Source organism: Pinus tabuliformis, chromosome 1_2 (assembly GCF_031772625.1).
Source record: "Pinus tabuliformis cultivar Carrire ecotype Pingquan chromosome 1_2, CPIR1, whole genome shotgun sequence".
NCBI classification, from domain to species: domain Eukaryota; kingdom Viridiplantae; phylum Streptophyta; class Pinopsida; order Pinales; family Pinaceae; genus Pinus; species Pinus tabuliformis.
The window spans coordinates 1,335,827,426-1,335,839,793 of record NC_142298.1 but is presented as its reverse complement, the minus strand read 5'-3'; positions in this window follow the sequence as shown (position 1 = coordinate 1,335,839,793).

Below are 12,368 nucleotides of genomic sequence, written 5' to 3'. Positions count from 1 at the left end.
GCATTTGGCTATAAGTGTATCACATTCAGCTATAAGCATAGCGCCACCTTGCAGGAATATTTTGGAAGCCTTCTGGAAGTCAAATTTGAAAAATAAGAGAATGGTAAACTAGAATTTTTTGTCTAGTTTCCAGAACAACTTGAATTTTTGGAAATGGACCATGGGAAGGCCTTCAAAAATCAATTCTCCTGAGGTGACTCTATAAGCACAACGCCTGCTCCAGAATAGTGGCAGAAAGTGACTTTTTCACCTCTTTTTTGACTTTTTCTCCTCACCAGTTTGTTGACCTGCTTCAAAAAGTGGATATCTAAGATTCTTAGGGAAAAATATATCTAGGGATATAAAGTTTTTATCATTTGGAGCTCTAAGATGAAAGCGTAGCGCCAAGGCACTGCGCTTATAGATTTTCCTATGTTTTTAAAACAGTAAAAAATCACCAAAATTTTGAAAATGACAAAATTTTCTCCAAATCTCCTCAAAATTGCTGAGTGAGGGTATAATAGGATATGCTATGCCATGAGGGAGGCCTCAACAAGTAAATCAAGCTTCTCCTTGTCCTTTTGACCAATTAGGTTTTCCTTGAGTTTGCTCTTCAAATGCTTGATTCTGACTTGAGATACTTTTTTTCTTATATAGTAGTGCATAGACATATGCCTCTATAAGTTAGTGTTCCTATTTGCCTTCTTGAGGAGCTTCTCCAGGTGTCCATTTACCTTATCAAGCCAATAAACCCTATCTTCATTGATTTCTCTAGTGATTAGGTCATCTACCATAATCTGTTCTTTTGGTGGAGAAACCTCTCTTTGTAGCTCAAGGGCTCTCTTAGATGCTCTAGTTCTTGGTCTCCCTAATGTACTTTGCTTTTCTTTACCTTTTGACACTTTCATTTCAGCCACTGCTTTGCCCTTTACATCTTCCTTCTTTGAAATAGCTGCTTGTTTATCTTGAATCATTTGGTTCACTTTCAATTGCATATTCTCTTGTTGCAAGCATGCTATTAGAGAATTTTCCTCTACCAATTTTCCTTCCAATCTCTTGATCTTAGCCTCCTTATCCCTTATGATCTGATCTTCAATTCTTCCCTCATATCCTTTCTCCATAGCTGACACATTTGTACCCCGATGAGAGGACTCCTCATGCTGTGAGAAGACTGTCTGTTTACCTGTTGTAGGCTTGGCCCTTTCAACAATCCCTTGAGAAAACACAAGCCTATCACCTCTGGAATATGTCTCAGACACTTCTCCCTATCTTTCCTCTTGGTTGGTATTCTTGAAGAAGCAACCTCTTGCTGCACTAATGAGCTTGAAGGTGTTGTTTCATCACTAGACCTAGTTGAAGAAGATGGAGGAAAAACTGAACTTGAAAAATGGTCCCAAGATAGATTTGCTTGTGCTAATTGATGACAAACTAGCACTTTCACTAAGCCATGATGAAACAAAATAGTATAGTGATTCTCCCCCAGCTTTTGTACATTTTCTGCCATTTTAATCAGACTTTTATACAAGTAATAAGACAAATTGATTTGTTGTACACCAGTGAACTGTCTGCAATACTGATAGGATGGATGTGTCAGGTTCTAACATTCGTGCGCAAAATGTCCAACTTCTCCACAGTTGTAGAAAATAACTTGTCCGCGACCTCTTCCAGCCCCTCCTCCTCTTCCTCTTCCACGGCCCTGGAATCCTCTGCGCGCCACACTTGCACCCTGATCCCGAGGCTGAATTTCTACCTGCATTTGATACGTAACGGTTTGCTTCATCATTAATTCGTAGCTTCGACAATTTCACTCATCATGTCCAACTGACTTACAGAAGGTAAAAAACAGCTGTTGCGGAGTCTGCACAAACTTTTGCAAGAGGGGACAATGGTCAGTTGCGTGCTTCCCAGCTATCTGGTAGATAACACACCATAAGGGTACTCCTGCACTTGGTCCCGTAATATTCTCAGGTTTCAAAGGAACATGACCTCCTCCAATAAAGTCATTCTGATACACATGGCAGTGATCTTTATCATGTCCCTTATATTTGCATTTTATACACCAGACTTCAGCCCGCATCTCTGGCTAAGCTTGATTTCTTGTCTTCAAGCTTTGAAACTCCATGTGCAAGCTTGCCAACTGTGACTGAATACTCCAACGTTCATATCCTACATTGGCGAGGCTTCCAACCTCATCGCAATCTCCACAACCTCTGCTTGCATTCCTATCTCCTGCTATTATAATGGTAATCTCAGATGAGGTAACAACGAATTAATGTAGTATTCTCTGTGTTGATCATCCGTGATCTTCATATTAGCCTGCCGGATCAGGCATTTTTGCCTCTGATCAAAATCCCATGAGGACTCATTTACCCTATGTTGCATTTCCTTAAACTCAATTACAGACTGCGCCTGAGACTTAGGCTTCTTAAACTCATTGTCCAACGCCTGCTGAGTCTCTACCATTGTCGCTCCAAGTCTATTCGTACATAACTTGATGTACCAAGTCAATGCTCTATCTTGCAACACTATGAGAAACTGCACTTTCTTCATATTATCATCTGTAATTTGCTGCGTTGTCCATACAATATCCATGACAAACCAGAACTGTTCGAGGTCTTTGCTTCCCACCCCTTTGAAGATTGACATCTTCATTGCGTTGGCCATGTTGAATGGTTGATGCAGAGGTGGAGGTGGAGGTGTAGGTGTATGTGGCAGAGGTGGAGGTGGAGGTGTAGGTGTATGTGGCAGAGGTGGAGGTGGTGGTGGAGTGGATGGATGGGGTATCCCCGGGATACCCTGACTGACTATCTACAACGCGCTTCGCGGTGTTCTCAGAATAGTCCCTTCGTCATCACTATCATATGATCCTAACATCAGACTGTATTCAAAACCTGATTCTTTGTTCCTTCTCAAGGGTTTTCCACTTCTCGTAGTCCCAAACATCAATGTAATGACATAGCCCATTTCTCACACAAGAGCATATTAATCCAGGTTTTCAAAGGTTTTAAGTACTTACCTCTTGGTCCCTTGAAGAATCTACTCTCTGCTTCACCATAGATGATTCTCATATCGATCACGATCTCAGTGATGAATCCTCCTAAGATACGATAAATCTAGTGATCAACACCCACACGATGTTATTTTCTGAAGCTTCCAAGCACTTCACTAGTCCTTGGGTCCACACAATAGGGCCTTCAAGTCTCCACGTACCCTGACTATCAGCTAATCTACATAGCCACTCATGCATTTAGCAAGGGAAGAAACATAAGAAATATTTAGTCTTGTTTGTGTACAGGTATCTATTTAGCCACTGTTCCTTGGATAACTGTGGGTTTCTGTTCTCTTGAGCTGCAAATGCATGCAACTTCCGATCGATCCAATTTTCGATTTACATCTTAGTAGGGAACCACTTATTCGACGTCACACATTCCTCAAACATATCCCGGTCCCAGAAACAGAACCATTTGTTGGCTTGATGGGGTGTGACCTAGGTTTAGCGTCATTTGCACCAACCAACAAAACCCAACTGCTGGCCCTTTTGGCAACAACATGCGTAGTGAAGGCTGCAGTCTCACCCGAAGCAGTATTGGGGGATGACCGAACCAGGTTTCTGCATCTAGAGGCCTATGTGATGGGTTCCTGCAGTCCTTATGGCTCAGATCTACCTTTGCACACCATTAACCCTTCATAACATATAATTATTGTAAATCCATTTATACTACTTCCAAATCTTCGCGAAGGTTCCTAATTATACTTAACATGCAGAAATACTACAAATCTACTAGTTTCATACACAGAAAATAAGCATTAAGTCATGTAAATCATAATACATAGCGAAGATACATAAACTTGCAGAAGTAATAAATAAGGCACAGATGCATCAGAATTGGCTCAAAACTATTTTTATTAAGCATATTCAATTCAATCCAGACTTCTTTTCCCTGTGCACTCAGCTATAGGGGTCCACGCACTCAGTCTGCATACTTACCAAGGTCTCCACACACTCAGCTGCAAGAGCCTTCCCCTTTTGACTAAGTACTGGAAACATACCTTTCCCACCTTAGCACCTTGCCCTTACAAATGATTCTTCCCAAAAAGTTTCCTTCCTAGACTCGCTATGACTCATCTATATATAGCATTGATTTACAACACCATGGTCCGCGGATCATGGGTGGGTCTCAAAACCACTCTATAACTTACCCATCTAAGGGACTAAAGACCCTTTTTCTCATACTAGCTACGCCCTCCGCTTCCACATTTTGCGGAGACTTTACATTCGTTACAAAAGGATATTACAAGATTTACCAAAACTTGATCAAAATGACCCCAGGGACATTATCCCAACACCTCTAATGGAAGTGATCTAGGTGGAGTTTGGTGGCCACCCACCTATTCCACTAGGACTCCCACCACTGTCTCTTTTAGTTTTTCAGTTTCCTTATTTGTAGCACAATTTACTATTTTTGGCAGTTTTTCGGGTCCCGAACTTCCAGAGCCATTTTGAGGCCCTAAACGACCTTTTTTGGGAAAACCGGGTCCAAAATCAAAGATGTGTGAGTGCTGACTGCTTGAAAGTTGTATTCCCCAAATAGATCTTTCTAACGAGTTATTGTGCGCGTCAAATGAAGATCGTATGCCAAAGTTACAACCCCAGAAATTTGATGTACCAATTTACCCAAACATGGCCCATAGTTTTGGTGCTTCATATCCTAGGGTTAGGTTTTTGGATGTTTATGGTTTTCCATTTTCTCTCAATAATAAATAGGCCTCTGAGCCTGATTGTAACACATTTCAGAGGCATGTAGGCACCACATCTCTTCTTAGAGATAAGCTACCATCGCCTGAGCTACTTTATTTCCAATTTGTTTGTAAGCATATTTCAGTATTTGATATTAATGAAATGAAGTATTATTTTTGCTGCATCTCTATATTTATTGTTATATTTTTAATTTATTACGTTCCTATTTAACTTCAGATTAGTGGTATCAAAGCGGTCTTCTCTTTCTCTGTTTTTCTTTGTATGTCCCCAACTAGGTTGGGATATAAGGAGTTAGGGCTCGAACTAGTCGAACCTTTGCAAGATCAACCTTGCAAATCCCGACGACCTCCCATGGCGGAAGAGAAGAAATATGAGGGGGCTGAAGATACTTTCAAAATATTGCTCGAAGAAGCTCTCGAGCGACAAAGGAACGCGATGATGGACAACTTTGTCCAGATCTTTCAGCGGCTGCCCAAGGGCAACACATCTCCTTCCAACAACTACTCTGGAAGCACCACACCCTTTAAGGTACAAGTTAACTTTGACGTCCTCCTGTTTGAGGGTCAAATAGATGTGGATGCCATAGATAAATGGTTAAATTTGCTATAAGGATATTTTTATGTTCATGATTTTTCCACCTGGGAAAATATTACTTTTGCACTTCTCAAAGCTACCCACCACATCAAGGACTGGTGGGAAACCTACTGTGAGAAGAAAGACGAAAGTACATCCTCACTATTTTTAGCAGCACCCACTTGGAATTCATTCCAGGATGCCACCAAGGAGCAGTACTACCATGTTAGGAGCTATGAGGATAAATACATAAAGTGGACCACGCTGTGGTAAGGAAGGGACCAAGACATGCCAGAGTTTACCAATATTTTTCATACTCTTCGCACGAAGTTGGGTATCAAGGATTCTGAGTGGCATTTTGTACTCAAATATTGCGACTGCTTACACAGGTATATCCAGGACGAGATGGAGTTCCTGCACATGTCCTAGCTTAGCGCGACATACCAATACACTGTCAAGATCGAGCAGAAGTTTAAACAAAAGAAGTGAGACTTTGGATATGTGAATATGAAGCAAGGGAAAGGTGCCCCCAAACTAGAGAAAAATGGACAAAACCAAGGCGGGGAGACCCAAGACAACTTGTCGAAGCCATAAGAAAAGAACAACACCACGAAGTCAAAGAAGGACACATGAAAGTGGTGTGAGTTCCATAAGAGCCCCACTCACAACACAAGTGAGTGTCATGCCAAGCAATCAGTGGTGGCCAAGTTGAAGGCTTTAAAATTAGATGCATGTTCTGACCCTAAGTCATAACCCAACAAGAGGAACGACAAAGGGAAGCAGATTATTGATGCAGAGCCTGGTGCCACTATTGCCACCACCAAGATCTAGAAGAATGAGCCTAAATATCCAGAGGAGGGGGAGCGTCTCTTCCACTCACAGATGTGGGTGAATGGTTCACCGCTACAATTCATTGTCGAGTGGGAGCCAAAAGAGCCTCATTTCAGTAGAGGTCGTGAAGTGGTTGGGCCTACTGACCACACCAAACCCATGGCCATACAACATCGGGTGGCTTCACCAAGGACGAGATCTCCGAGTTAGCCAATAGTGCCGACTTCCCTACAACATCAAGCCCTTCACAGATGAGGTATTGTGTGTTGTTGCTTGTCTTGATGTTTGTGATGTATTATTAGGACAACCATACTTGTGGAAGAGACATGATGTATATGAGTTGATACCTCGCTCTGTTATTATTTCTTTGGGTAATACGTTATACAGGATACCAGAGGTAGCTATGCCTACCGCCATCTCTTCGATCTTTGCTAAAGAATGCAGTAAGATCATCTACCAGACTAGGAAATTTGTGTTCTTTCTGATTCGCTCACAAAGTAAGGGGAAGAGCGTAGCCACATCCATGGCCCTTGGGAAGGGTTCCTCCATGCAAAAAAAGTAGGTGGATACAGGCGTGAAAGAATACATGGACATCTTCTCCTCACCCACAGGGGTACCCTTGCACTATCAGGTTAGGCATTCATTCGATCTGGCTCCCAGAGCACCTCTACCCAATGGGTCGATATATCGCCACTCCATTATGGAAAATTCCAAGTACAAGTAGTGACATGATCAACATCAGGTGCCACAAAATTTTTGGTGGGTGACAATGTTTGGTTGCATTTGCAGAAAGAACGGCTTACCAAAGCCCATCATAAGCTCAGACCACTCTGATATGGTCCTTACACCATTACCAAGGCTATGGGAGACAATGATTTTGATCTCAACATCCCCCCATTCCTTGGCCTGCAACCAGTGTTCAATGTGGTCTGCCTTCGACCATACTTCCCACCCTTACCTGACACATGAGACATTGCATAACAACTCACACCAATAGAGTTAAACCTAGACTACATGGAACAAGCCAAAACTGATCGGATTATGGACACAAAGGTCAAGAACACTCGCCAGCAGAACATCCAAATATATCAGGTTGTCAAAGATATCCAACTCCTGCACCAAGGCAAGTGGCTTACCAAGGACCAAGTTCAGTAGAAGTTTCCCAATCTCATGGAGGCACTCAACGCAATGGGGACCATTGCTTCCTAAGGGGGGAGGACTAATCCAGGTGGATGTTGGTGGCCACTCACCTATTCCACTGTGTTATATGATATTTATACCTATGGATAAGTACATCTTCCCTAAGTGGGTAGTTACACTTAGAACAAAAAAAGTAAAGAGGTTTAAACTTTTCCTACAATAGATATATAAGATGAAGGAACCTACTTGTGATCCTTCACTTCCTTTGATCTCCTTTGAATTGCTCCTGTCGCTCTCGCTCAAACTGAATTTGCTCAATTGGTACCTGCCAACATAAACAAAAGATGAAAACAATCAAAGCATATGATCTATCTACTATAAACAAATGGAATCGACAACATTTGAACATATATTCATCATAGATATAGACAAGAATATGGGAAAAGGAACAAACAACTTTATTGATTGATAGAAGGAGGAGTTACACCCAATGTGGTTCGATCCCATGTCACTCATCCAGCTTAGTCCAAACCCTCATCACACCAATAACACATCAATCCAATAGCATAAAGTTACTTGACAATAATTTCAAGTCTCAAACCAATAGTATTTCACTACAATATCCAAATTCCAGCCCTTGATCAATATGATGAGTGGTCCATTTATAGGGAAATGCAAGTGGTTTTGTCATAATTTTGGCATTGAATGGTTTTCCAAAATTGGAGTTAGTTTCCATGGAGAAAGGGATGAGAGGATAGAGGGATAATTGATCCATAGCCTATCCAAATTCGAGCTCATAGGATGAGATAAGAGCTGGGCATCCTTCTAGAATGCTCTATAATCAAGGAATATTCCTAGAATCCTATGCCAATTTCGCTCATTCTCGCCTAGCATAGGTTAAAGTGGGCCTAAGTGCACTGCAATGCAGGTCTGAATGGGCATACCTGCTATGTAGCACAGTTTCCCCTGACCAAGTCTACGTTGGTGTTCCAAGGAGGCATTTCAGTAGGGTTTCAAGTTATGAAACTTTCATGGATGAAAGCATTTAATTTGATGACTTGTCTAGGGCATGTAGCAACTGAATTAGGGTTTGATGAGCCCTAATTGTACTGATCTAATTGTTGAGAGTGATGTGCCCAAATAGACTTGTAACAGCTGCCCCCTAAAGCATGAAGTCAAAAATGATAATGTTGAGTGATATGCTTTATGATGTGATGAGGAGGATCTGAAGCAGACGATATTGCATCAATTAAAATACATAATATCATGACATCTTTGAATTTTTCATGAATTGCTGAGGGAAGCCATACCCATACTCAACATATAAACTTTTCATTACATGTACATAAATCAGTGATCCGATTTAAACAGGAAGGCAACAAATTACAGAGATAACCATATACACAAATATGCAGCGGAAATAATACTTCATTTCATTAATGGAAAATACTGAAATATGCTTACAGCCAGAAATGGAAATAAACCAGCTAGGGCGATGGTAGCTTATCTCTGAGAAGAGATGTGATGGCTACATGCCTCTGAACTCTCTTACAATGAGGCTCGAAGGCCTATTTATTGTTGAGAAACAGTGGAAAAACCCTTAACATTCCAAAACCTAACCCTAGAAGATGAAACGCCAAACTATGGGCCCCATTTGGGGTAAGTTGGTACATCAACTTCCCGGGGTCGTAACTTTGGCATACGATCTTCGTTTGACGCATACAATAGCTTGTTAGAAATATCTATCCGAGCACTATCATTGTTTGAACAGGCAACATCGGTCCATTCCATGGACCCATGTTGCCCCCGGATTCCCCAAAAAACGTTGTTTAGGGCCTCAAAACGGCTCCGGAAGTTCAGGACCCGAAAAACTGCTAAAAATAGTAAGTTGTGCTACAATTAAGGAAATTGAAAATGCTAAGAAGAACAATGGTGGGGGTCCAGGTGGACTTGGCAGGTGGCCACCAATATCCACCTGGATCATTCCTCCCCCCTTAGGAAGCAATGGTCCCCATTGCATTGAGCTCCTCCATGAGATGAGGAAACTTTTGCTGAACTTGTTCCCTGGTGAGCCACTTGCCCTGCTGAAGGAGTTGGCCTGCTTTGACAACTCGATACAGTTGGATATTCTGTTGGCGAGTGTTCTTGATCTGTGTGTCCATGATCCGATCAGTTGCAGCTTGTTCCATGCAATCTGGATTTAATTCTGTGGGTTTGAGCTGTTATGCAATGTCGGATGTGTCTAGCAATGGTGGAAAGTATGGCCGAAGGCGGTCCACATTGAACACTGGGTGCAGGCCAAGGAATGGGGGAATGCTGAGCTCAAATGCATTGTCTCCCATAGCCTTAGTAATGGTGTAAGGACCATATCGGAGTGGTCTCAATTTCCGATAGGCTCCAGTAAGGCGTTCCTTTTGCAAATGCAACCAGACTTTGTCGCCCACTTGAAACTTGTGTGGCACCCGATGTTGATCATGTCGCTGCTTGTACTTGGCATTTGATTTCTCAAGAATGTCATGGACCTGCTGGCGAATGTGTTGGATGCGCTCAATGAAGCTGGTGGCCTTATCTGTTTCGGACTAGACATGAGCTGAATTTATGTGAGTAGCTGCAAGTGGCATGGCCACATCAATGGGGCATAGTGGCTGGAATCCCAAACCCACCTGAAAAGGGCTATGGCCAGTGGAGCTGTGAAGAGCTCGGTTGTAGCTGTGTTGAACATAGGGGAGGCTCTCGTCCCATGTACGTGGATGCTTTGAGTTATACATGCGCAGAATGTGCACAATCATCCTATTGACAACCTCTGTCTGGCCATCAGTTTGAGGATGGAAGGCTGTGGACTTCGTGAGTTTGGTGTCCAGCATTGACCAGAGACTGGACCAAAATGTGCTGAGAAACCGACTGTCCTGATCTGAGATGATAGACTATGGGATCCCAAAGTGCACCCACACTCGTTCAAAGAAGAGTTTAGCAGTGGCTTCTGTTGTGATATTCTTCTTGCAGGCCACCATAATGGCCATCTTCGAGAACCTGTCGACGACCACAAAAACACAGTCATTTCCATGCTTAGTGGAAGGGAGGCCTGACATGTAATCCATGGAGATGGATTCCCAAGGTCGACTTGGGGTAGGCAACGGGGTATAGAGGCCATGCTTCTTAATGGTCGGTTTGGCAATGGCACAGGCAGTACATGATCTGATGTACTTTCCAACATCCTGTCGAAGATTCGGCCAATAGAAATAATTTTGCAGAACTGCCACTGTTTTCTCGACCCCGAAATGCCCAGCAGCCCGACTGTAGTGGGCTTCCCAAATCATCTTGGCACGCTCGCTTGAAGGAACACAAAGGTGACCGAGGTGGCATAATAGGGCATCGTGAAGGTGAAAATCTGGAACATGCCGACCCTCCAAGAGTGTCTGGTATGTGTGGCCGAATTCTGGGTCGCTTTTGTAGAGAAGTGGCCAATCAGAAGTCTCGTGCCCACAAGAGTTGAGCACGATGGTTAACGCCATGATCGGTGGTCGACTGAGGCAATCTGCAACATTATTGGTGCTGCCCTTCTTATACTTGATATTCAAGTGGAACTGTTGCAGGTATGTAGACCACTTATGATGGCGATCATTCTGCAATTTCCCTTGGGTCTGTATGAACTGCAGGGGTCTGTGGTTTGTGTGGATGACCGTTTCCTTCCCCAAAATGTAATGCTTCCATTGTCGGCAGGCCTGTACAATGGAATACATCTCTTTATCATAAGTGGGGTACTTCCGGACTGTGTCTGAAAGTGTTTCACTGTGATATGCCACTGGATGTCCATGTTGAGTAAGGACTTCCCCAATAGCATAGTCAGAGGCATCTGTCTCGACCTCAAATGGTTGTTGTAAATCTGGTAACGCGAGCACTGGTGCCGTGCAGAGGTGATCCTTCAACTCCATGAATGCCTTCTGTTGAGATTCAGACCAAAAGAATTTTGCTTTCGCACCTCCCTTGGTGACTTGACTCAAGGGCCAAGAAATATGAGAAAACCCCAACACAAACCTGCGGTAGAAGTTGGCAAGACCTAGAAAGCTGCGGAGCTCTGTTAGAGTGGTTGGAGAGGGCCAATCCCAAATGACTTGGATCTTGGCTGGATCGACATGCACCCCCTGTTCATCAATGATGTATCCCAGATACTGAACCTGGGTCATGCCAAAAGTGCATTTCTCCAAATTGGCACATAGCTTGTGTTGCCGCAGTGTTTGGAGAACCTGTCGGATGTGGTGGAGGTGCTCTTCCCAACTCTGGCTGAAGATCAGAATGTCATCCAAGTATACTACTACAAAGGAGTTGGTGAATGGCCGCAAGATGTCATCCATTAGCCTCATGAAGGTTGCAGGAGCATTCGTCAATCTGAAAGGCATAACCAACCATTCGAAGAGGCCCTCCTTGGATTTGAAGGCAGTCTTCCACACATCAGAGGGTTCGATTGGTACCTGGTGATATCCTGACTTCAGATCGATCTTGCTGAAATATTTCGCCCCCTTTAGTTGGTCTAGGAGGTCATCAATCCGCAGGATCGGGTACCTATTACGGACAATGATCTTGTTCAGCGCCCGATAGTCAATACAGAGTCTCCACGTCCCATCCTTCTTCTGTACCAACACGATCGGGCTCCCACAGGGCGATGAACTCGGATGGATGTGACCTTTCTGCAGGAGCTCCTGGATCTGCCTCTTGATTTCATCGTTCTCCAGAACGGAGCGCCGATAAATTGGTCCATTGGGTAGCAGCGCACCTGGGGTCAGATCGATGGAGTGCTTGACTTGACAGTGCAGAGGAACCCCTGCCGGGGAGGTGAAGATGTCCTCGTACTCCTCCACAACCTTGTCCATTTGTAGTTGTCGTGCAGAGGGACACCGTCTGGAGGCCGCGGCCACTGTCTTCTTCTTTCCTTGAGGGCGTATCATTAGGAAAACAAATTTCCTGGTTTTGGAAATGATCTGACTGCATTGTTTTGCAGTAATCAAAGAGATGGCGGTAGGTGGTGCTGCCTCTGGTATCCTGTACAACTTATTTCCCAATGTAATAATAACAGCACGGGGCCTTGATT